Genomic DNA, 24,714 nt, shown 5'->3' with positions numbered 1-24,714 from the left:
ACCAGTAAAAAGAGAACTGTTCAGAAAGAAAAAGAACAAAACAAAATTAAAATGGGACAAAAGAAGAGAACTTTATTAAACTTGCGGGATAAAAGGGTTCACACTTTTACAAAACAAAAGTAAAATTTGGATTACACCCTGGAATAATCCGAACAAAACAAAACAAACAAAACATAAATCAAAGCCTACTACCAAGACTCCCCTCGGACAGGAAGAGGAGTAACTGTCCAATTGTTGGTTTTGGCCTCAGGCCCCACAAACTGTATCTCTGCTCTGCTGGAACCTTCTCCAGCTTCTACCATACTGACATCAGCGAATAGCCGCTCGAAACTCTGATTCAGGTCCCCATCCATACCAATCAATGGTCCTAGAATCTTTGGGACCGGTGGCCTTTTGGCGCTTGCTCTGACAAAAGATCTTGAGAGACGTGGCACGGGTTTGGGAAGATACCAGACTTTCTTCTTCATTTTCCGCGCTTGCTTTACATCTGCTGCGGTTGGTTTGAACCCCAATCCGAAAGTTTCTAGATTTTTAGGCAGGGAGACAGGTTGGACAATCCCCTGAAGCTCGACTCCCAGGCCCTTTCCCGGCACAAATCCATTACCCAGCATTTCCGAGACCATCATGACTGTCGCGGCGGCTACCCTAGGGTGCGGGATGATTTCTCCTTCAGAAATTTTGTTTGCCGACACTGTATCGAAAATCTGGTAGACCCAAGGACCTTTGTCATCATAGGTCTCTATGAAGGGCACAATGGCGCCACCCATGGTGCATGCCGTGTCCTCGCCGTGTAGTACGACCTCCTGCCTATCCCACTCGAACTTCACCATCTGATGTAGGGTGGAGGGCACTGCTTTGGCTGCATGAATCCATGGTCATCCTAACAGAAGGTTATAAGATACTGTGGCATCTAATACCTGGAACTCCATGGTGAACAGGACAGGACCGATGGTCAATTCAAGTACAACATCCCCTACAGTAGTTGTTCCATTTCCGTCAAATCCTCGGACACAGATGCTATTCTTGTGGATTCTTCCGTGGTCGATCTTTAACTGGTTCAGGGTGGATAATGGACAAATATTGGCACTTGACCCGTTATCCACTAATACCCGAGTAACTACCGCGTTTTCACATTTGATAGTCAGATAGAGAGCTTTATTATGCTCCGTACCTTCCACTGGCAGATCATCATCTGAGAACGTTACCCTGTTCACTTCGAAAATCTTGTTGGCAATGGTTTCCAGATGGTTTACAGAAATCTCGTTGGGTACATGAGCTTCGTTCAGTATTTTCATCAGGGCCCGGCGATGTTCCTCAGAATGGATCAGTAATGATAGCAGCGAGATCTGTGCTGGTGTTTTCCTCAGCTGCTCGACCACGGAGTAGTCCTGCACTTTCATCTTCCTCAAGAACTCCTCAACCTCTTCTTCGGACACAGGTTTCTTGGTTGTAGCGGGGTTGGTTCTTCTTAGCTCCACCGGAGCAAAACAACGACCTGATCGAGTCAGTCCTTGCGCTTCACAACTAACTTCCTCCACTTGTTTTCCTTTGTACATCACCACTGCCCTCTCGTATTTCCAAGGCACAGCCTTACTATCAACCATCGGCAACTGAACTGCGGGCTTATTGTGACCAGTTCCCTGTATACCCCTTTTAACACAACTGCAGGTGTGGGCGGAGTCCCTGATATTACCAACTTGTTTGGCTCGGGTTTTCTTGTTATGGCGGACGGTCTCTTCCCCAATATCACTACCGGCTTGACGCCTTCTCCCTGGGACTGTACCCCTATTCCTCCACTGGTCGGTCCTTCTTTCGGAGCGGCCTGGATCATCATCACTGTTTGTGAGGGTTTTCTCAATTCTCCTCCCTCATACACCAACTCAATCATGTGAGTCTCGTGGTGCGCTAGCAATGGGTTCTGGTTGATGTTAGGAGCTTCCGGTGTCTGGACCTCGATCTTATTGGTATCAATAAGATCCTGTATGGCATGCCTCAATTTCCAACACTTTTCGGTATCATGCCCCAGCATCCCTGAGCAGTACTCACAACTTATTGATCGGTCCAAATTCTGGGGTGGGGGATTTGGTTCTCGAGTCTGGACAGGACTAACCAAACCCAACTGCCTCAATTTGTGGAACAAAACGGTGTAGGTTTCTCCCAACTCTGTGAAAGTTCTGTGCTTCCGCAGCCTGTCATTCCTAGCATCTGGATTTCCCCGAAAGCCTGCCCCTGGAGGGTTTCTATATGCCCTTGGTGGAGGATAGGTGTTTTGGGGTGGTGCATATGTGTTCTGGGGAGCCGGCGCGCGCCATTGCGGACGAACCGGAGGCTGAGTGTATGTCTGGGCTTGGTGTATGGAGAAATGTGGTTCTCGGTGTGGATAGTAGTGCTGTGGTAGGCTGTATGGGTAGTTTGGCCCGTGGGGGCTAGGTTGATTGTAGTGGGGTTTGCCAGACCTGGCCCAACTGCTTGCCTCAATCGTGGCAATTTCTTCTTTCTTTCTTCTTCCCAACGCACCTCCCGTGCCGCTCTGAATAGCCTGGGTCGTAGCCTTGAGTGCCGAGTAATTCAGGATTTTGTCAGACCTCAGACCCTCTTCTATCATGACCCCTATCTTCACTACCTCGTTGAAGGATTTTCCGACTGTTGTCACCAAGTGACCAAAGTAGGTTGGATCCAGTGTTTGCAAGAAGTAGTCCACCATTTCTCCCTCTCTCATGGGAGGATCCACTCTAGCTGCTTGCTCTCTCCAGCGGAACCCGTACTCGCGAAAACTTTCCCCGGGCTTCTTCCCGGTCCTCAATAATGTGAGACGGTCAGGGACTATCTCGAGATTGTATTGGAAATGACCTGCGAAAGCCTGCGCCAGGTCATCCCAAGTGTACCATCTGCTGGAATCCTGCCTGGTATACCATTCTAGCGCAGATCCGCTCAGACTTTGGCCGAAATAAGCTATCAGCAGCTCATCTTTGCCGCCTGCCCCTCTCATTTTGCTACAGAATCCCCGCAAATGCGCCATGGGATCACCATGCCCTTCATATAAATCAAAGTTAGGCATCTTGAACCCAGCCGGGAGTTGGACGTCCGGGAAAGGGCATAGATCTTTGTAAGCCACGCTGACTTGGTTGCCCAATCCGTGTAGGTTCCTGAAAGACTGCTCCAGGCTTTTGAACTTCCTCAATACCTCATCCTGTTCAGGGGCTTTAACCGGCTTTTCAATCTCTGCCGGTACCTCCAAGTGCGGGTTGTAGGCCTGTGGTTCGGGGGCATGGAATGTAGGCTCAGGGGGATAGTATTGCGTATCGGGAGCCTGAAACAATGGCTCGCTGGTTGATCTTTGCAGGGTGGCTGATGTGGGTCCCATAAAAGTGGGAACATTTGGTGTTGGGAGAGGTTGATGGGGTGGTGGAGCTTGGGAATCATGTGGGCTTCTTTCCTGATGATAACGGGGATTCGGGAGGCTTGTTGAAGGGCCGGAGTGAGGGTATTCCGGCATGTGCCCCAGTGGCTCAGGGCTCTTTTGTGCTTTGGCTAGAGCTAGCTGCATTGCATTCATCTCTAGTCCCATCCTTTCAATCTTTTCCATTGCTTCTTTTAACAACTGGCTCATCGGCCTTTCTTCCTCGTTACTATTCTCTGAAGTAGTCATGCTTGTTGCTACTGGTCCTTTGGATCTGGTTTGGTAAGAGTGTGTTGCCAGAATTCTTTAACAACTAACTTGTCTGGAAACAGACAACAACAAACTTTGTTAGCGTTAGATTTTAACAGATTTGATCACAACACATAGAGGATGCAATGTTCCTAGGCAGTTAACCGTTTCTACATGCTTTGCTTCAAACAACATGCGTCATCCCGGCTTACTCATTTGTCCCTTTTTTAAAGTACTTTGGGAAACCCTGTATTTTATTTTATTTCTCCTTTTTTTCTTTCTTAAAAACGGTCGAATCTTATGGGGATTGCCTACGTATCACGTCCCCGCGCGAATCAGACCAGGCGTAGTTCTTCCATAAGGTAAAGACACACAAAATTCTTTTTGGAATCATTAAGTTCATCATCAAAATTTGCTATTACAAATTACTTCCAATAAAGAATAGCAACAGTACAGACTCCACAGTTTTTAACTTGATTTGGCTAAAAGAAAAGAAAACAACACATGGGAAAGCACAAAGCCTGAACAGGACTCGACCGAAGATTAATTTCCCAACTTAGGGGCCCACGAGGCATCATTCGGCCTTTTCGCGGCTCTAGGTGTGAGGTCTCTCTGCAAGCTTTTCAATTCATTCATGATCCGATGGACGCAGCCCATGATGGAAACAAGGAGGGTTTTCCGAGGCATTTGCTCACATGCTAGGCATCTCATGTAGATGTAGTGCCCAATCTCGTCGATCCTTCCTCGAATGTTGTCCCTTTCAACGAACAATTGCCTTATTTGTCGGTTTTTTAATCCTAGTGCTTGCGCATTGTCGGCAAGCTGATCCTGGAACATCTCCATTTGTCTTTCCATGCAGGCCATTGCATCGTAACAACGTCTTCTGTCAGCCTGGGCATCTCGTGCTTGTTTGCTGATCCGATCATGCAGAGTGGAGTTCGTTTTCCTTAATATCCCGATGCTCATTTCATAATCCCTTATGACTTGTTGCAGGTGCTGCCTCCGGGCCATGGTACTTTTTGCCCACTTGGTTCGTAATCTTGCTGTGCTAGCCTTGGCTCTTTCCAAGTCTTCCTGGCTTTCCGCAACCTGATTTTTTAACCCTGCTATCAATCTTTTATCCGCCCGGCTTCTCAGTTGGTTGTCGGCCTCCCTTTTCATCTTCCGGATCTGAGCTTTGAGGATCTCGCCTTCTCTGATTAATCTGTTCTTTTCTCCCTTGTGGGTAGCGGACTGTAATTGGCTTTCAAACTTCATATCCTGAACTTGTTTCTTCAGTTTGCCTGTCTCGACAAGATATTCCCGCTCTTTGGCCAACCAGTCCTACTGCTCTTGTGAGGATCTGGAAAACTCTTGCAAGTGCGGTCTTTTAGCCGGCCTTGCGGATGACGTTTCCCCTTTGTACCAAGCCTGATATCCGGGCGAAACTTCCCCTTTTGTCCGATTCAATACACAAGTATTTGCCTCTAAGTATTGGCATTGGCCCCACATTTGGCGAACCCTTGCTTCAGGAAACTGGCCATCGGGACTGATCTCAATCACCTGGGTGCTTAAATCCTCGTCTTTTGGCACTATTTGACATCTCCCAAGTTGCCTTAAAACCCGATGCGGCGCATAAGGTTGAATGCTATTAAGTCCCATTAAGAGAAAATGGGGCCTGGCTGCTGGCATGTATATAACTTCGTCGATCGGTAACCAACCCAGCGTCCACTGTATTTGACTGGCGTTGAGGGCACGGAAATATGAGGTCTATGCCGAAACTCCTTTAGATAGGTAGGCCTCATTAACTCTAGTATAGAACTCCTCTATGCAGGTCCTGTCAGCGGATCCATGGCTCAGAAACTGAGCTCGGTGACATAGGTGTTTAGTCATCCACATTTGCAACAACAAGTTGCAACCTTCGAAAAAGTTTCCTCCGGCCTTGCAAGACGTGAGAGCCCGGAATATATCGGATACAATCATGGGCGCCAGCGTGCTATCTTTCTGTGTGAGCAAAGTACTGACGACCCCCGCTATCTTTATGTCGATATTCCCGTCTTTTCTTGGGAACACTAAGAGCCCTAAGAAAGTTATCATAAAAGCAACCCGTCTATGTTCATCCCACTTTCGACGGTTACTTTTGCTGCACAACTGGTTTTCTGGTTTGTCGAATCCTCCTATGTGACCATATCTTTGGTATATGAAACTCACAGTGCAAAAACCTTTTGCCAAGTCAGGGTTACGAATTGTTCTGACTATCTTTAATGAGTCCAGAAACCGGTGTACTGCCACAGCTCTTGGAGCAACCAGGTATTTATGCCTCAATGGAGCCTCAGCACTGCCGATATACCCTGCTATTTCTTCTAAAGTTGGGGTAAGTTCAAAGTCCGAGAAGTGGAAGACATTGTGCGCAGGATCCCAGTGAGGGACTAGTGCCCTTATGATATCTCCCCGTGGCCTGATATCCAACAAACTCGTGAGGCCTTTCAGATATTTCTTGATTTCGTCATGCCCTTCTTTGCCTAAATCATTCCACCAAAGCCGCAATTGGAGGGGAATTTTATTCATGATTGCAAAGGGTTCATTTGGAGTCGTGCTCATTCTGCACATTTATTAATAAGATTTTAACAAACAAAACTTATTTTGATCAAAACAAAAAAACATATGCTCACTTTCCTCAAGAGGATTTCTGAACACGACCTCTCAGCACTTCAGGGACGAAGATTTTTAAGGTTGTGTGAAAAAACAAGAGGTGGCCGTTTGTACAAAGGCAGCCTTCCGGGTTCCTTTTGGGAACATTTGGCTGTTTTTGATATAAATGGCGTCACCCGACCCTATGAAAGAAAAATACACTTTTGGCGTTTTTGCTACTTTATTAATTTTCAAAAAAAATGGGAGGTTGGACCCGGCGGGGGTTGCCTACGTATCTCACATCCGGTGAGAATCAAACCCGCGTAGTTCGGGCAATCAAGAATAAGTAGATGAACTAACTTCCTTTTTTGAATTTGTGAAAGAACTACTTTAAAAGGAGAAAGGAAATATTTTTGATTGATTTTCTTTTTAAAAGAAAGACTTCTAAGATATATATATTTTTTTTAATTTCCATTTGTTTTTTTTTCTTATTCTAAAGGAAGAAGAAAATATTTTTCGGAATTTTACCTTTAATAAAAGAAATGCTTCTAAAAAATATTTTTTTTTGAATTTTGAATTTTCTTTTCAATTTTGAAAGAAGAAAAATATTTTCGGATTTTTTTCTATCTTATTATACATTTTTTTAAAAAAAAATAGTTAAAAGACTTTCTAAAGAAGTTAATAATGGAAAATATTTTTGGATTTTTTTTTTGTTTTTGAAAATTGGGGGTCTAAAAACCTTTCTAGACTTTTTGGCAAGACAAATATTTTTGCAACAAATAAAGACATATATATATTTTTTGGAAATAAAAACTTTTGGATATATATATATATATACATGTATATATTTGTGACAAATAATGAAAGACTCTTTTTTATTATTATTATTATTATTATTATTTTTTGAATTTTCATAAAAAACCCATTTTAAAAAAGTAAGACTCTTTTTAATTTTTATTTTTATGACAAGACAAACTATATATTTCTATATATTTATTTTTTGAAAAACAAAACAGAACAACGATTTTTTTTTCTATTTTTCCTTTGCTTTTAATAAAACAAACTAATAAGACGTTTTTTTTTCTTTCCAAAATTTCGGCAGAGTTTTGACAGTATTTGGGTATTGGGTTTTTTCAAAAATAAACAATCAATTCCCTAACCGCTATTTCCTTTTTTTCAATTTCACAATATTCATAATATTCAAACACCGGTCAGCATGCGGGCACGAGACAAATAAATGCACGGAAAACAAATAGGATGCATCAGGATGGCCTTTTCATATCAGGTTGCTAGTCCTAGACGGACCCAACCCCTGTGTTGAGTCCCCTAAGTCAAATGCAACGTGATGCAAATAAGCGTTCCTACTAGGGATCCGGCATGAAGTCACGTTATTCTATGTTCAAAACCTGGGTCGGTGTTCTAGACAGTGTACCCGAGCGGACCACTCGAGTTGAGGAAGGAGCTCCTGTCCGGGAACCAAAAGGCCAACCGGCTTAGAAACTTTCCGAGCCTCTTTTATTTAGGGTATGACACTAACAGAATAGGGAGTCTTAACCAGTAAGCACATCCCCGGAGGTAAGAAGAGTAGGTTTCGGCACAGTTTATATACAGTTCAGATAATATCAAAGCGGTAAAGGCAACATTTAGCACATTAGGCTCAAAACATGTAAAAATCAGATAAAGCCAAATATAACAATTTATCTAAGCTCGAATTTCTAACCCTGAACCAGTGGTTCTGGGTCAAAGTATTCCCCAGCAGAGTCGCCAGAGCTGTCACACCTCCTTTTTACATACCCGCGAGGGTACAAGGGAGTTTTTTCCAATTAAAGGACAATCGAAACGGGATTCGTTTATTTATTTCAGAGTCGCCACTTGGGAGATTTAGGGTGTCCCAAGTCACCAATTTTAATCCCGAATCGAGGAAAAGAATGACTCCATATTACAGTCTGCGCACCAGAAATCCGGATAAGGAATTCTGTTAACCCGGGAGAAGGTGTTAGGCATTCCCGAGTTCCGTGGTTCTAGCACGGTCGCTCAACTGTTATATTCGGCTTGATTATCTGATTTTATACAAATATGAACTTATGTGCAAAATTTTATCTTTTTACCGCTTTCTTACTTATTGTTATTATTTTACGAGAATTGCAACGTCGTGGAAACATATCTCGAACCACGTTACATCAATGCACCCGTAGTTGTTTGGCATATCTCGACTCGGTTGAGATTTGGATTTGGGTCACATAAATGTGCACCCGAGTTAAGGAAAATAAATTATTAAAGGCGCGCCTAAAGCAACTAGCGTCTTGTTATTTTGGGGAAGGCCGTAAAATTCGCTAAACGGCCTGTCCTCGAATTCTAAGTATTTTAATATATACATTTAGAGGGCCCCGCAGCTTGTGCATTTTTTGTTTGTCGAGGCTCGTCTCATTCATTATTAAAAAGAATTTGCAATGTCATGGAAATACATCTCAGACCACGTCACAATCAATGTACCCGTGATTAGAGACACATTTCGATTTCGTTGAGATTTGGATTTGGGTCACATAAATGTGCACCCGAGTTTAAGGAGATAACATTATTAAATACGCGCCTAAAGCGACTAGCGCAGGGTTATTTTGAGAAAAGGCCGTGAAGTTCGCTAAGCGGCCGATCCCGAGTTCTAAGTAATTAACACATACATTTGTGAGGGCCCCGCAATCTATATATTTTACTAGGCGAGGCTCATCTCATTTATTTTAAATGGACAAATCCTAAAGCGACTACATCTTTTCTATTAAAATTAGTCTCTAAAATAAATAAAGAAAATCCTAATTAATTACGAGCTTTTTTTTATTTAAGAAAGCATGGCATACTAATTGCTATATTAATACAAATATTGATGAACAAGAATTTTACTAAAAAAATTCGAAATTATAAATAAAATAAAAATTTGACAACTAATATTCAAAAGAATCAAATATAGTTAGATTGAAAGCTCGCATTGTTATATATAAAAAAAACTATTGGAATTAATTATTCACAACCATTTGAAACTGGATTTAACCATAATTACTAAAGCTTAATAGAAAGTTTATTAGACTTAAACGTTCTTCTAATTTTGTTTGAACTCAAATCATGCCTTAATACCTAATTCACGAAATTTAGTTCAAATTCATGCCTTAGCTAAATTTAAGTACTTGTTCACAATTAACCTACTGTTGATAATCTTAGAACCTTCATAGCTAGTGAATTAACCCGTTTTGCCAAGCCGATTCATTAAAGACTAACTTATGTTATTTTCTCTTATTCCAATTATTATTCAATAATACATAAAATAGCCTAAATACAATCAATAAAAGGAACAGAGAAAAAGCGAAATTAAAACTTCAAAATTCGATTCTTCATATGTATTCATGCTTCCACATTTTTAGCTTGCAATAACTAGTATTACATTCGTGTACCTGGTATTGGAAAACAAGAGAAGATGAAGCTGAGAAGCAGCAACAGTAGTAACAATGTAGCACAACAACGACAGTCCAGCAACACAGGAATAGACCAGTAACAGTAGGAATAGTAGAAAACCCAGGAGACTATAAACGACTCCAAGTATAGAGAAGAAGTAAAAGGCAGGAAGGTTCTGACTATTTCAGATCTTAAGCGAGGCAATGAAACAGTAACTATTCTTTTTCAACTTCAAAACTCTCCAAAATGAATTCTGCCCCTGTATATTCAGTGTATCCAGAATGTATATCGGGTGTATACTTCTCACTCCGCCCCCTCTTTTTTTCTTCTCTCTATCTAGTTTTTCCTCTTTTTTTCCACCCCTTCTTCCTAAATTTTCTCTTCTATTTATAGCAAAATTTTCGAAATTTTCAGATTTGTTTTTTTATTATTTTATTATTTTTTTAATTAAAAGAAATCCCACTTACAAATTGCTTTTATTTTTTTAGAAAAAGAAATCCCACCTTTATTTACTTTTATTTTTAAAATTCCAACTTTAATTACTTTATCTTATTTAAAATCCCACTTTTTATTTTTTTAAAAGAGAATCTCACTTTATTTAACTTTTCTTTAAAAAACAAACCACTATCTTTTCTTTTTCTTTTAAAAATGCTACTTTCAATTACTTTAAATTTTTTAAATTTTCAGATACCTTTATATTTATTTTTTAATTCCAACCTTATTTTACTTTTAAATTTTTTAAAACTTTTTACTTTTTTTAAATTTTCTACATTCTTTTACTTTTTTTTATTTTTTTATTTTTTATTTTTTTAAAATCATTTCCGAAATTACTATATATATATATTTTTTAAAATAAAAATAATAAATAAAATAAAATATTTTCGGATTTTTTTATATATATAAAAAAACAAAAAATAAAACTATTAATAGTGATAATTCACTTTTTATTTTTTATTTTTTCGGTTTTGTTTTGTGTTGGACAAAAATGAAGAAGGGGTGTTGGGTTAATGGAGCGGACCGGATCGACCCGGTTTGAAACGGACCGGGTCATGGGGAAAGTTGGGCAATTATTTGGGCCTGTGGTTTGAAATTGAAGAAGTGGCCCAATCCGATTTTTCTTTGTATTTTTGTTCTCTTTTCTTCTTTTATTTTTCTAAAACTAAATTATAAAAGTACTTAAATTATTATTAAGAACTAAATTAAGTTATAAAAGCGCAAATTAACTTCCAATAACAATTAACGCACAATTAAGTAATAATTAAGCATAAAATTGTTCATTTGGACATTAAATGCTAAAAATGCAAAAGATGCCTATTTTTGTATTTTTTATTAATTTAACAAATAAACATGCATAGACAAACATACAAATAGTTACACAAAATATCACAAAAATTGCACACCAAGAAAAATTATTTTATTTTTGAATTTTTTGGGAGTAATTCTCATATAGGGAAAAAATCACGTGCTTACAAGTAGTAATATTAATAACTATATAAAGCCAATTTTTAAAAATGCTAGATTTGTTACAAGGTCTTTTTTATTCTAAACTCATCATGTAATTCAAGGAGTAAAAACGAGGGTTTTTTATTTTTTTATTTTTTTTACTTTTGGTAATTAAAGGAAGGCTTTCTTCATATCTTCCAAAGATTTGTACCATAAAATCTAATTTGCAACACCCCCATGTATTCTACTCGTCTAGTTACATGCATTTTTTAGGAAATGGTAAGATTCATAAACAATAAATACAAATTACAAAAATCTAATTAACACATCACGTTCACCACATTTTCCTCCAAAGGTACATGCAATGTATATAATGGTATCAAGGTTGTTAAACTTAGGGGGTGTAACAACAACAGCCTGACCCCTAGTGGCAGCTCTTACTAGGGGCAGAAGTCGAGGCAAAGGCAGAGGCAGGGCTCAGCCTTGAGCTCGAGCAGTAGCACCAGCAGTGGAGCCTCAGGTAGATTTTGATGAGGAGGTTCCAGCTCAGACTGTACCGTTGGACCAGCTCAAGTCCCGGAGGGGTTCATAGCCACTCAAATCGTCAGGATGCTCTAGTCCGTTTGGTGGGCCTTATGGAGAGTGTGGCCCAGAGTGTACCTTCCCGATGACACCAGCCGTCTCTCATGCTGGGGAGGAGCATAGACTCACACTACTCACACTTCAGAGGAGATGGCTCCCTAGTATCAGACTCTAGCAGCCCCACTAGTTGGGGTAGGTCAATCGGTTATTGGCACATGCCAGTGATGCCTGCCATGTCTTCTGAGGCTTTATTAATATTGGACAAGTTTACTAAGCTCTTTCTAGTTCAATTCAGTATTGCACCTTCTGAGGACCCACATGATTATCTTGACCGCTGCCATGATGTGCTGCGAAACATGGGTATAGTTGAGACAAATAGGGTCAATTTTGCTGTGATTCAAATGACGGGTTCCGCGAAGAGGTGGTGGAGAGATTATATGTTGACCAGACTAGCTGGGTCACCTACACTACTTAGGATTAACTCTCACAGGAATTTCTAGAGAAGTTCCTCCCTATCACACCGAGAAAGGATTACCGCAGGTAGTTTGAGCGTCTCAGCAGCGCAGTATGATTATTACTTAATATGAGACCCATTTGTGGATCTAGCTCGTCATGCCCTCATTTTACTTCCTACAAAGAGGAAGAGGGTAAGGAGGTTTATTGATGGACTCACTTAAACTATCAGGCTACAGATGGTCAAGGAGACAGGGGGCGATATTTCCTTTCAGACGAGCGTAAATATTGCTAGGCGGATCGAGATGGTTCTTGCTCGGGAGAGGGGGTAGGGGTCGGCTAAGAGGCTTCGTCATACTGGTGGTTTCACTGGTGCCTCATCTGGAGGCAAGGGTACTTTTAGTAGAGACCATCCTCCCCAACCATTTCACTCTACGCTTCAGGCATCTCAGACTGCTTCAGAGAGTTGTGGTCCTTACGTGCCTTATTTTAGGCAGCCAGCTTATAGTGCACCATCAGCTCCTATAAGTGCGCCTCCGATTAAGAGTTACATAGTTATCTGGCCCGTTTGGGTTAGCCTCAGTTTCAGCAGCCACATCAGCAAGATGGTTGCTTTGTGTGTGGTGGTATTAGGCATATCAAGACGTCATGTCCGAGATTATTAGGCGACATGCCACAACAGAGTTCTCGTGCCATAATTCCGGCATTGGTTGCTCCACCGCCCGCTCAGCCAGCTAGGGGTCGGGGTCAGGCAGCCAGAGGTGGGGGTCAAGCTGTTAGAGGTGGAGGTTAGGCCGTTATAGGTGGAGGTCAGACCACTAGAGGTGGATACTAGCCAACTAGAGCCCATCCTAGAGATGTAGTTCAGAGTCGTGGGGCCCAACCACGATTTTATGCTTTCCCAACTAGGCTTGAGGTTTAGTCATATGACGCTATTATCATAGGTATTGTTCTAGTTTTCCATAGAGATGCTTCAGTTCTATTTTATCCGAGCTCTATTTATTCCTACTTGTCATCCTATTTCTCTCATATCTAGTTATGCCTCGTGATTCTTTGAGTGCTCATGTGCATGTGTCCATACTTACGGGAGATTCTACTATTGTAGATCCTGTCTATCATTCATGTGTGGTTACTATTGGGAGTCTTGAGATTAGCGTAGATTTGTTACTTCTCGATATGTAGATGTTGATGTCATATTAGGTATGGATTGGTTGTCACCTTATCATACTATATTGGATTGTCACGCCAAGATGGTGACCATAGCCTTGCCGGGTTTGCCTCGATTAGAGTGGAGGGGGATTCCTGGCCATTCTACCAGTATGGTTATCTCTTATGTGAAAGCTCAACGTATGATCGAGAAATATTGTCTAGCTTATTTCGCTTCTGTCTACGATTCTAGTGCGGAGATTCCTTCCATGGATTCAGTACCAGTTGTTCGTGAGTTCCCAAAGGTGTTTCCTGCAGATCTGCCGGGGATGCCACCCGATAGAGATATTGACTTCTATATTGATTTAGCTCCGGGCACTCAATCCATTTCTATTTTGCCATATTGTATGGTCCCACCAAAGTTGAAAGAATTGAAGGAGCAGTTGCAAGATTTTCTTGATAAGGGCTTCACTAGACCTAGTGTCTCGATCTGAGGTGCCGCCTGTGTTGTTTGTGAAGAAGAAAGATGGGTCAATGATGATGTGCATAGATTATTGACAGTTGAACAAAGTCACCATCAAGAACAAGTATCCATTGTTAATGATTGATGACTTATTTGATCAGCTTCAGGGTGCAAAGGTGTTTTTGAAGATTGATTTGAGGTCTGTCTACCATTAGTTGAAGATTAGGTCATCTGATATCCCTAAGACAACCTTTTGGACTCTGTGTGGGCATTATGAGTTTCTAGTGATGTTATTTGGGCTGACAAATGCCCCGGAAACATTTATGGATATGATGAACTGGGTGTTCAAGCCCTACTTATATTCCTTTGTGATTGTATATATTGATGATATCTTGATCTACTCCCGTAGTTGAGATAAGAACGAGCAGCACCTTCGGATTGTACTTTAGACCCTGAGAGATAGCCAGTTATGTGCCAAGTTTTCAAAGTGCAAGATTTGGGTGGACATAGTCTCCCTTTTGGGGCACCCCGAATTGGCAAAGGGCATAAAGGTGGATCCTAAGAAGATTGATGCAGTTCAGAACTGGCCAAGACCCACTTCAACTACAAAGATTCGGAGCTTCCTAGGTTTGGTGGGTTATTACCATCGGTTCTTGGAAGGGTTCTTATCTATAGCAACCCCATTGACCAGTTTCACCTAGAACAATTCCCCGTTCAGATGGTCAGACGAATGTGAGTTGATCTTTCAGAAGCTCAAGATTGCTTTGATAGCGGCGCTGGTGTTAGTGTTGCCCACAGGTTCAGGATCTTTCAGAGTGTATTGTGATGCATCTCGTATTGGGCTCGGTGCAGTATTGATGCAGGATGGCAGGGTGATCGCATATGCATCACGGTAGCTAAAGGTTCATGAGAAGAATTACCATGTTCATGACTTAGAGTTAGCAGCCATTATTCATGCATTGAAGATTTGGAGACATTACCTTTACGGCGTGTCGTGCGAGGTATTTACGGATCATCGGAGTCTACAGTATGTGTTGAAGCAAAATGATATCAACGTAAGCCAGAGAAGGTGGTTGGAGCTGTTCAAAGACTATGATATCACCATTTTGTATCACCCCGGGAAGGCCAATATGGTGGACGATGCCTTGAGTAGGCAGTGTGTATGGGCAACCTTGCGTACATCCTAGTTGGTGGGATACCGCTTGCATCAGATGTTTAGGCTTAGGCCAATCAGTTTATGAAGTTGGAAGCTTCAAAGCCTAGTCGTGTTCTAGCTTGTACAGTCACTCAGTCTTCCCTGTATGAATGCACTAGAGAGCAACAGTATGATGATCCTGATTTGCCTGTCCTCAAGGACATAGTGCAGTACAATGTTGCCAAGCAGGTTACCGTTGGGGATGATTGGGGATGATAAGGTTTTGAGGATGCAGGGTCGTATTTGTGTGCCTAATGTGGATAGGCTTCGTGAGTTGATTCTTGAGGAGGCCCACAGTTTCCGGTATTCTATTTATCCAGGGACCGCCAAGATGTATCTGGACTTGCGGTAGCATTATTGGTGGAGGAGAATAAAGAAGGATATAGTTGCATATGTAGCTCGGTGTCTAAATTGTCAGCAAGTAAAGTACGAGCATTAGAGACCTGGTGGCTTACTTCAGAAGTTAGAGATTCTTGATATCACTATGGATTTTATTGTTGGACTCCTACGGACGTAGAGGAAGTTCGACGCGGTATGGGTCATTGAGGACAGGCTGACCAAGTCAAAGCATTTCATTCTTGTGGCAGTTACTTTTTCTTCATAGTGGTTGGCTGAAATTTACATCTGCGAGATTGTCCGTCTTCACGGCGTTCCCGTGTCTATCATTTCTGATCGAGGTACGCAGTTCACCTTGCACTTCTAGAGTGCACAACAACATGAGTTGGGCACGCAGGTTGAGTTGAGCACAACATTTCATCCCCAGACAGATGGACAGTCCGAGCGTGCTATTCAAATATTAGAGGACATGTTTCGCGCTTGTGTTATGGATTTTGGAGGTTCTTGGGATCAATTCTTTCCACTTGTGGAGTTTGCCTACAACAACAGCTACCAGTTGAGCATTTAGATGGCTCCTTATAAGGCATTATACGGGAGGCGGTGTCGTTCGCCAGTTAGATGGTTCGAGCCAGGGGAGGCTCGATTATTGGGTACAGATTTGGTACAGGAGGCCTTGGATAAGTCAAGATTATTCGGGATCGACTTTGCACAGCTCATTTAGGCAGACGAGCTATGCCGACTGTAGAGTTGCATTCATGGTTGGAGAGAGAATATTGCTCCGAATTTTATCCATGAAGGGCGTGATGAGGTTCGGAAACAAGGGCAAGTTGAGCCCTAGGTACATCAGACCCTTTAAGATTCTTCAAAGAGTGGGTGAGGTGGCGTCGCGCCCCCTTTTTCCCTCTTCACATAGGAAAATTGGGTTTATGACATTTGGTATGGGACAACTCATTCCTTTTGGGAACGGGGTTTGCATTTTTGAAGAGTCGCCACCTAATATTTTAAGGCGCATTATGACACCTATAAGGTTCATTTATAACTATGTTTGGTAACTAGAGATAGGGTAAGAGCTTGAAATTATCTCAAGGGGAAGGTGTTAGGCACCCCTCAGGATCTACTAGTGTGGTTCCCGGCCAGACAACTATTATGAATTTGTACAAATAGACAAGTATTGGCTCAAATAGAGGGGATTTAAGTTTAAACACACAAAAGTTTGAAAACAATTATTGAAAGGCTAAATTTTGAAAAGAGTTACAATCTAAAGCAAGCTTATGAATGTAAGAAAAGGGAGAGAGGAGTGTCCTAGGTTTGTTTGTAATATGGATCACATCGATGCAATACCCGGTATGACACTCCTCAAAAGAAGGGCTACACGTGGTATTAGCGCACCGATCATCATATCCATATCTACCCCTTCCCACCTTGTAAAGGTAATTAGAGCGATGATTGGTCTCGACTCTAATTGCATGTTGCTACCCGTCCCTTCCTATCAGTCCCGAAGGAATTTTAGGACTCCTATTCCTAAAAGAAGGAGATTCTAGGCAGACCTCAGGTTTAAAGGTAAAAATGCTAAAGCAACATACAAAACATATAAGACTGCAATTAGGGGAAACATGTAAGCAGATAGAAGGCTCAGTTATACCTTCACAATTAATGCACGTAAATAGCATGACTTATACACAGTTAAGGTCCGAATTTAAAATCCTAAAGTAGGGTGTTTAAGTTGTTGAAGCAGAACCAAATTTATTACATGACTCAGATAAGAAATCCGAATCAGGCATGCCTGCTAGTTGTAGCAGTAAGTAATTAAAACAAAGGCATTTCAATTTTATTCAAATTATTACCTAAAGCTTGCCTAAGCGTAATGGTGATGTCCTATGAGCATGATATCTATATTGATTAGGAATGCAGTAAAACAGTGACCAATTTTAAACGGACAACTTGAGATCCTATAGGCATGCTTTCTAACGATTTTAATTTAAGGCAGTATTTGAAGACTTATTAAAGAAGCAACAGATTAATTGACTAATCCAATTCAGAATAAACAACGTGAATTAAACTGCTTCTCTAACTAAACCGGTTTTGAGTTCTATAGGCATGATTTCTATTATAGCTAATTTTAATTCCTACATGCATGGTATCTAAGTATTAAAAGATGACTTTGGACTTATAGGCATGATTTCTAGGGAGACGCATTTGAATACATGCTGTAATGAAAACTGAACTTCAATTATTTTACACCCTATAGGCATGACATCTATTTATAAAGCTGATTTTAACCATATAGGCATGATCTCTATTATTAAAGCCATTTAGATCCTATAGACATGGCTTTTAATTGTGTGAAATTAAAGCATGCAGAATTTATTTTAAACCAAAGCAGATCCTATAGGCATATTATCTAACAAATCATATTTTTTTGAATCAAAATAGACCCTATAGGCATGTTATCTACCCAATTTATCCGCAATACACAACAACTCGCCCTTTTTCACTAATCACCTCAATATTTGTTTACAAATTATTACAGACTAAATAATTGAATTGCAAAAATAAGAAGTTACAACTATAGGAAGCCTAAATCTGACTTCCTCTCTGAGTTATGGATAAACCACCTCAAATGCCAATGTTGTTCCAAAACCTTCTCATGCCTGGGTGTGTCAGAGTTCCCTAAGGACCTCAAGGGATCCCGGGCAGTGCTCACACCCAGATTTGCATAAACAAAAAGAGTAAGTGCAGTGTGGAAGAGCCAGCCCATATGTGTCCAGGTTCAGAGGGAGCTCAAGGGTCCCAAAGCAAGACTCACACAAGAAGGGTAGAACCTAGATTCTAAGAGTATAGTGAAAGTGCAGAACACATGTTGAAAGGGATTTGGTTAAAAAGCTGGACTGATAGTCTATTTTGAAAGCAATCAGTAATAGAGGTGGTTGAAATCAATTGTAGTAGTAAATAAAACTCAAAGCTCCCAAGATGAGATCACATGCAGAATCAGTAGTCACACAAGGAGTCAAAGGATTTGGGATACACAAACATTTATTTGTAAAGACATAACCCCAGCAGGGGTATGGTTTGGACATGCATAGCAATAGCTGATGCTGGCATAATCACAAACCAGCTAAAAACATAAACACATGGAAGGGATAGGGGTTTGGGATTCATAGGATAGTAAGTACACAGTAAGTGATTGACATGGCATGCTTGGAAACACACATAAGGGAATGCATCAGTCTAAAGGGAAAGGGGAACATTATAACATGCTGGTAATGTAACTTAATAGAAACATAAGCAGAAATAGACCAAAAATAAGGGAAACTGAAACAAATTAAGAAGCATATTGTTGTTGAAGCTTTGAAATTAACTAGGACATACCAGTTGAGAAAGCAAAGTGCAGAAAGATAAGGCAAATAGGATTCCACAGTTTAGCCTTGGCTTTTAGTCGACTAGACAAAGCAGTAGCACAAGTAGTAGTAAAGAAAAAGAGAGTTTTTGAGTGTGTAAGTGTGTTATCCCAAGAATAGGTAAAGTTTTGAAGAATGACAAATGAACTTAGTCATGGACCGGGTCCATCTTGTGAAGCACGGTCATGATCAACCTATACATGTGAGATGCACATGAAGGAGATAAGTCCTACTGATCAAGCAGCAATATCTCTTGATCTAATCGAAAAGGTTACATATGAGATAAGGGGAGAAAGTCTCCTTATATGAAGAGAACATAATCCGGATAAAAGATAGTGTTAGAGTTTGAGATCTTCATGAAATCTTCTACGATAGAAGATCAGCAATTGAGTCCCAATCAAACTTTGATTACTAACCTATTAAATGATAATGATTGTTTTATTTTACAGGTAATGCACATACGTAGAAGTTAAACTAAATTGAGAGCAAAAGAGCAAGGCAATTTTGCAAGCAATTTATGTGTGATTTGAATGTGCACTCCTGAAGATACTTGAATGATATAGAAGAATCAGTTCCATTGTGTCTACCTTTTATTCTAGTTCAATTGTAGTAGGTGGTTTAAAGTTGTACCTATCAGCTTTCATAGAAGCAATTGTATTAGGTACCTAGAGTGAACAAGTTATAGCTAACTTGAAATTGTCGCAACAGTGGATGTTGTGTGCCACAATGGGATTAGAGTTAATCCTTAGGTTTACAAAGAGTTTTTGTAAATGCTGTTTTGGCTCAGTAATTTTAGTGGAAGTTTGGGAAAATCCTACTGAGTAGTAGGTCATGGTTTTTTCACCTTTTGAGCTAGGTGTTTTCCACGTAAAAATCTCTGTGTTCTTTATTTTATGTACTTATTATTCCGCAAATAGTAATAGTTAGAACACCTAGAAGAACCAGGTTTTTCTATAGCGAAAATTGGGTACCACACAAATCACCCCCCTTTTGTGTGGTATTGACGTTTAAACATCAATTAGTATCAGAACAGGTTATCCTTGAAGAGGCTAACACCTTAGGAAAAGATCAAAATGAGTGCACCACTTGGGAACTGGGAAGGGCAATCCACTACTAGGCCTCCACTTTTTAATGGTCAGTACTATTCTTGGTGAAAGAACAGGATGAGGGATCACATCATAGGAGAATACTATAAACTCTGGGACTTAGTCACTGATGGTCCTCTAGCAACCACAAAGAAGAATGCTGAAGGAGTGGATGTGCCAAAGACAAGAGCTGACTGCACTGCTGAAGATTTGAAGACATGGGTGAAGAATGCCAAGGCCAAGAAATGGCTTGTGTGTGGACTAGGTCCAGGCGAGTACAGTAGAATTCAAAGTTGTACCACTGCCAAGGAAATCTGGGACACTTTGCAAGTGGCCCATGAAGGAACACCTCAAGTGAAGAGGTCCAAAGGAACACTGCTGTATTCTCAGTATGAGAATTTCACCATGAAGGAAGGAGAAACCATCCAAGAGATGTACAAGGTTCACCACATTGACAAATGAACTTAAGTCTCTTGGAAGAGTTATTCTTGAAGAAGACAAAGTTGAGAAGATTTTGACAAGGGTTCTGCCAGTCTCTTGGGAAAGCAAAATCACTGCTATTCAGGAATCAAAGAATATTGCTACCCTCAAGTTGGATGAACTAATTGGAAACCTCACTGCCTATAAACTGAGAAGGCAAACCATAAAAATGGTTGCAGCCAAGAAGGAAAGAAGTCTGGCTCTTAGAATTGCTAAAGGTTCAGATATGGAGGATGATGAAATGGATATGTTCACAAGAGATTTCAAAAAGTACCTGATGAGAAGAAAGGGTTCTTCAAGAGGTACAACCTTCAACAAACCAAGGGCTCCTGAGAAACAGACCAATGAGGGTTGCTACAAATGTAGTAAGACTGATCACATGATCAAGAACTGTCCTCAATGGGAAATTGAGTGGAAGAAGGAAAGGGCTGAACAAAGGAATACAAAGAAGGAACAAGTTCAACCAAGAAGGAACAAAGGATCAACAAAGGATATGGTTGCTGCCTGGGGTGAAACATCATATAGGGACTCAGAAGATGAAGTTGGAGATGAACAAGCACTTATGGCCATCGAAGAATCAGATGATGAACAAGAGGTAAGTATCCTTCATCTCAAAGACAAAATTAAATTCTTGTCTAAAGAAAGGTTGTATGAGCTATTGCTAGACTTCATTGATGAATCTGAAATAATTAACAATCAGAAGGAAGATCTGTCTAGGGAATGTGTGATCCTAAAAACCAAGTGCAAAAACTTAGAGTCTTGGGCTAATGAGAGTGAGAGTAAAAATGCTGAGTTGAAGAACCAGGTTCTTGAACTTGACACCAGTATCCTAGAACTTAGGTCTGAGAACTTAAAACTGAAACTAGGAACAGGTAAGAAGAAAGCTGACCACACACATCTCACTCTAGAAGAAAACTTGGAAAAAATGAAAGATGAGTTGTGCAGGAAGGATGAGCAAATAAAAGTCTTAAAAGAAGTTTTAGGGAAGGTAAAACATGGACTAGACAGATCTTGCAAATGGAACAAGGCTTCTGATGCACTTTCCTGGCTACAAGAACATCACGGTAGCAACAAAAGAGGACTTGGATATGGAATTCAAGCACCTAAGTGGGATCCTAAAAGCAAGTATCTCACTCTTCCTGAGAACAAAATCTGCACACACTGTGGTAAGACTGACCATTACAAAAATGAACGTAATGCTAAAGAAAAGGCCAGTCAAAAGAACAAAACCTTTGTTCAAGAGAAAAATAGGCTGCTTGGGTGGGCTAAAAGGAATTTGATTTATCCCTTTGCCTATAGAAGGGACCCAAACTAGTTTAGGTTCCTAAGACTAACCCTTGATTTCGTTTTGCAGGTCCAAGTGAAGGGAAGTAGCCAAATATGATACATGGATAGTGGCTGCTCAAAACATATGACTGGAAGCAAGAACTAGTTCCTTTCACTTGAGGACCTAAAGGGAGGCAATGTCTCCTTTGGAAATAGGAAGAAAGGTGAGATTATTTGGGTTGGAAAAGTAGGTAAGACAGATTCTCACTCCATTGAGAATGTCTACTTGACAGATGGCTTGAAATACAGCCTGATCAGTGTATTACAATTGTGTGACAGAGGTAACCTTGTAGCATTTACCTCTACTAAATGTTTTGTGATTATTCTTACCTCTAACAAGATTGTTTTACAGGGAAAAAGAGTTAACAATATTTTCATTGTAGATTTGTCTACTCTTTCAGAAAATGAACTTAACTGTCTAAGTGTGTTGGATAATGATCCCCTCCTGTGGCACAAAAGACTTGGTCATGCTAGTCTAAATCAGCTAAAGAAATTAGTCTCTAAGGACTTGGTGATAGGGTTACCTAAGATCAAGTTCAAGGAAGACAAAGCTTGTGAGGCCTGTGCAAGGGGGAAGGTGGTAAGATCATCCTTCAAAAGCAAGAAAATGGTAAACACAACCAAGTCGTTCGAACTGGTCCATATGGATCTCTGTGGTCCAATGAGAACCATGAGCAGAGGAGGAAAGAAATATGTAATGGGACTTGTTATAATTATTCTAGATTTACCTGGGTACTATTTCTAACATCTAAAGATGAAGCATTTGACATGTTTACTGCTTTTGTTAGAAAAACTTAGAAACAATTAGGAAATCAACTTACATCCATTAGGTCTGATCATGGAACTGAATTTGAAAATGCTAAGTTTGCTAAATTCTGTGATGAGAATGGTATAGATCATAACTTCTCTGCCCCTAGGACTCCTCAACAAAATGGAGTAGTTGAAAGAAAGAATAAGACTCTTGAAGACATGGCTAGGACTATGCTTCTTTCTAGTAAACTGCCCCACAGCTTCTGGGCAGAGGCTGTGAACACTGCTTGTTACATTATCAATAGATGCATGACTAGACCTCTTGTAGAGAAGACTCCCTATGAGTTACTTAAAGGGAGAAAACCAAATATATCTCATCTTAGAGCATGTGGATGCAAGTGCTTTGTGCACAATAATGAAAAAGACTCCCCAGGTAAGTTTGATCCCAGAAGTGATTAGGGAGTATTCTTGGGATATTCTTCACATAGCAAAGCATATAAAGTGTTCAATAAAAGAACTTTGTGTGAAGAAGAAAGTGTGCATGTAGTGTTTGATGAAACTAACATTCTTTCTAAGAGACAAGAACATGAAAATGAAGCCATTGGATTGGTAAAGGATTTGACTGAAGCCTCAGCACAAGTTAAAGTGGCACCAAAAGAAGGAATAGGTGATGGAACAGGTTCTTCCATTCAGGGCAACCTGACAGGGGGAACTAATTGAAGAGGAATTGAAACAAACCCTCTAAAAGAACCTGTTCATGACCATGTTCTTCAGCAACAGAACATGGGAGAAACATCTAACAAAAATCAGTTGGTTGTGAAACCTCACAAGTATCAAAGTTCTCATCCTATTGAGAACATTATCACTGATCCAACATTTGGAGTCAAAACTAGATCACAATTAAAGAATTTGTATGCTTTTGATGCCTTTTTATCTCTTATTGAACCTAAAAATGTTGTTGAGGTTTTGCAGGATGCAGATTGGGTGAATGCAATGCAAGATAAACTCAATCAGTTCCAGAGAAGTCAAGTTTGGCATCTATTTCCAAGACCCAAGGACAGATCAGTTATTGGTACAAAATGGGTTTTTAGAAACAAACTTGACGAAGATGGAACAGTTACAAGAAACAAGGCAAGATTGGTAGTCCAAGGTTACAGCCAAGAGGAGGGCATAGATTATGATGAGACTTTTGCTCCAGTTGTAAGACTTGAGGCAATAAGACTCCTCATAGCCTTTGCAACACACATGGAATTCACTCTTCACTAGATGGATGTCAAAAGTGCCTTCCTGAATGGTTACCTGAAAGAAGAAGTGTTTGTGAAACAACCTCCAAGGTTTGAGAGCAAGGAATGTCCTGAGCATGTGTACAAATTAGACAAGGCTCTCTATGGACTCAAGCAGGCTCTAAGAGCATGACATGAATGACTATCCAAATTTTTGCTTGAACATGGGTACAAAAGAGGTAAATTCAACAGTACCTTATTCTTAAGGGAAAAAGGTAAGGATCTCCTTGTGGTACAAATATATGTTGATGACATAATCTTTGGAGCCACCACTGATAAACTAAGTAAGAATTTTGCAAAATTAATGGGGAGTGAGTTTGAAATGAGTATGATGGGTGAGCTTAACTTCTTCTTAGGCTTATAGATTAAACAAAGCCCAAATGGAACCATGATCCATCAACAGAAGTATGCAAAAGAGCTTATCAAAAAGTTTAAAATGGAGGAATCAAAGGAAATAGACACACCCATTTCAACTGCCACAAAATTAGACATTGATGAACCTGGTTCATCAGTTGATCAAAAGTTGTATAGGGGAATGATTGGTTCACTATTGTATCATACTACTAGCAGACCTGACATAGTCTTCAGTATAGGGCTTTATGCTCGCTTCCAGGCCAATCCAAAAGACTCTCACTTGACTACTATCAAAAGGATACTAAGATACTTGAAAGGCACCACTGATCTGTGTCTTTGGTATTCCAAAGATAGTAATTTCAATCTAGTAGGATATGCTAATGCTGATTATGCAGGTTTCCTTGTGGATAGGAAAAACACCTCAGGTATGGCTCACTTTCTTGGTTCATGTCTTGTATCCTGGGCCACTAAAAAGCAAAATTCAGTGGCCTTATCCACTACTGAGGCTGAATATGTTGCTGCTGCATCTTGTTGTGCTCAATTGTTATGGATCAAATAGCAGCTGGTAGATTTTGGAATTGAAGTTGGTGCATTCCTATATTCTGCGATAATACTAGTGCTATAAGTATGACAAAGAACCATGTTCATCAAAAGAGGACTAAGCACATAGATGTTAGACACCACTTCTTAAAAGATAACTATGAGAAAGGATTGATCTCC

Source organism: Nicotiana sylvestris, chromosome 11, assembly GCF_000393655.2.
Source record: "Nicotiana sylvestris chromosome 11, ASM39365v2, whole genome shotgun sequence".
Lineage (NCBI taxonomy): Eukaryota > Viridiplantae > Streptophyta > Magnoliopsida > Solanales > Solanaceae > Nicotiana > Nicotiana sylvestris.
Note: the sequence above shows the minus strand (reverse complement) of the source record.